Source organism: Physeter macrocephalus, chromosome 11 (assembly GCF_002837175.3).
Source record: "Physeter macrocephalus isolate SW-GA chromosome 11, ASM283717v5, whole genome shotgun sequence".
In the NCBI taxonomy this organism is placed as follows: Eukaryota; Metazoa; Chordata; class Mammalia; order Artiodactyla; family Physeteridae; genus Physeter; species Physeter macrocephalus.
The window spans coordinates 14,327,400-14,329,609 of NC_041224.1; the positions used below are offsets into that span (position 1 = coordinate 14,327,400).

At 56.5% G+C, this 2,210-nt stretch overlaps 1 pseudogene; it reads left to right on the forward strand.

Annotated features, from left to right (window-relative positions):
- The first annotated feature begins 354 nt into the window (after window positions 1-354).
- LOC102990293 (DNA topoisomerase I, mitochondrial-like) lies at window positions 355-1,857 on the forward strand (annotated as a pseudogene).
- The last annotated feature ends 353 nt before the right edge of the window (window positions 1,858-2,210 follow it).

Below are 2,210 nucleotides of genomic sequence, written 5' to 3' on the forward strand. Positions count from 1 at the left end.
CAGATTTTTAGTTTTTAGATGATCGGTCGTGGATGTTAAGTAAGCTCTTTAGTACGCTCCATGTTTTTTGGCCATTCTTTGGAAGCCTAGTGCTCGATACAGGTTTGAGCTTTTGTGCTTGTTTGATACTACGGATACTCTTTGATACCATAAGTGCTTCCATATCACACAGAAATGAAAGTGGCGTGTCCCTCGCCACTCCTGAAAACTCCACCGTGGCCCTCTACTGTGTGTATTTAGGAACTTAAGAGTTTAGACTCAATCCTCAGGTCCCACAGAACCCCTAACTTTAGATATTGTCACAGTGCTTCCTATGGTACAACGACACTTTTCCCGCCCGGAAAATGCACTGGGATGACTCTGTCAAAGGGCTGCATCTTCGACGGGCACCGAGAGCAGATGGGCACTTTCAAGACCGAGCCCCCCGGGTTGTGCCGGGGCCGCGGCGACCACCGCGAGATGGGGATGCTTGAAGAGGAGGGTCCTGCCGGAGGACGTCAGCATCAACTGCAGCAGGGACTCCGACGCGCCCGGGCCTCCGGTAGGTCCCCGGCGGAAGGAGGCGCGCTGCGCCCGCACGGTCGCGTGGACAGAGAACGTGCGGAGCTCCATCGAGCGCATCATGCTGAGCCCCAGCTCCAAGCCGCGGGGCGAGAGAGACTGGGAGAAGCATGAAGCGGCTCGGCGCTTGCAAGGAGCTGTGGGCGAGATGCGTTCTCAGGACCGGGCCGGCTGGAAGTCCCGAGAGGGGAAGGCGAGACAACGCGCCGTGGCCCTTTATTTCGTCGACAAGCCGGCGCTGCGAGCCGGGCGCGAGAAGGAGGAGGGCGAGACGCGGCCGACACGTGGGCTGCTTTCTCCCTCCGCGTGGAACACGTGCAGCTGCACCCAGAGCCCGATGGCTGCCCGGACGTCGGGGACTTGCCTTCCCGGGAAAGGACTCGATCCGCCACTACAACAAAGTGCCGGTGGAGAAGCCGGCGTACGAGAATCGGCAGCTGTTCGTGGAGAGCAAAGGCCCTGGGGTTGGGCTCTTTGACAGACGGACCACGGCCAGCCTGAGCAAAGCACCTGCAGGACCCGACGGGTGGCCCGACGGCCAAGGTGTTCCGGACCTGCCACGCCAGCCTCACCCCGCAGGGCCCGCTGAGAGCGCTGACCAGAGCTGCAGACAGCGTAGCCGCTAAGATTCTCTCTTGCAACCGAGCAAATCGGGCCGTTGCCGTTCTCTGCAACCATCAGCGGGCAAACTCCCGAGACCTCCGAGAAGTCGCTGCAGACTCTCCGGTCGAAGATGGAGGCGAAGAAGCAGATGGCCGAGGCCAAGGCAGAGCTGAAGAAGGCAAGGGCCGACCGCAAATCCCGAGGGCACAGCAGGTCCAAGAGCTTCCTGGAGAAGAGGGGACGGAGGGGACGGCTGCTGGAGAAACTGCAGGGGCAGCTGGGGAGACGGAGCTGGCCACAGACAAGGAGGAGAGCAAGCAGGTGGCCCTGGGCACGTCCAAGCTCAGCTACCTGGACCCCCGGATCGGTGTCGCCCGGCGTAAGAGGTTTGGGGTGCCCGTGGAGAAGATCCGCGACACGACACAGAGGGAGAAGTTCGCCTGGGCTCTCGACATGGCAGCCGAAGGCTTTGAATTCGAAATGAGCATCTCTGTGCCTCGTTGGAACCTATTTTTTTTCACCATTAAAGCAGATTGGGGATTTTTGTACAACAACGACAACGCAAGAGCTGTCTCAGAAGGCACACATCAGGTCCCTGCAAACTCAGGGAGCCCGCCCTCTTGTTGGTGCATGTCCGAGGCCACAGATGTCCATGCGGCCAAACAAGGCAGTGGGGACATGCAGGCAGCTTGACGGTGATTTTTATGTGGAAGGATGTTAAGAGCCTCCCAGATGCAATTCAATCAGACCAGGAACCATATGAGACAATTCTGCCAAATTTACACTAAAGTAAAGTAAACTAGATGGCTGTTCACTCCTTATCATTCTTTTTGTAACACTCGATCTAAGTCAAAAGTTTAAGAAAAAAGTTTGCCCCTTCCTCCTCTCCTCCCACCTTCATGGCCTTTGTTCCAACAACATGACTTGATTTAGGATCCGTTTGGTTAACCAGTTGCTTCTCAGACACACTAAAAGTAATCCCGAGCTGATTTTACAATTTGTTCATTTCCAAACAAGTTTGACAAAACCCATGAATTTCCACGGAG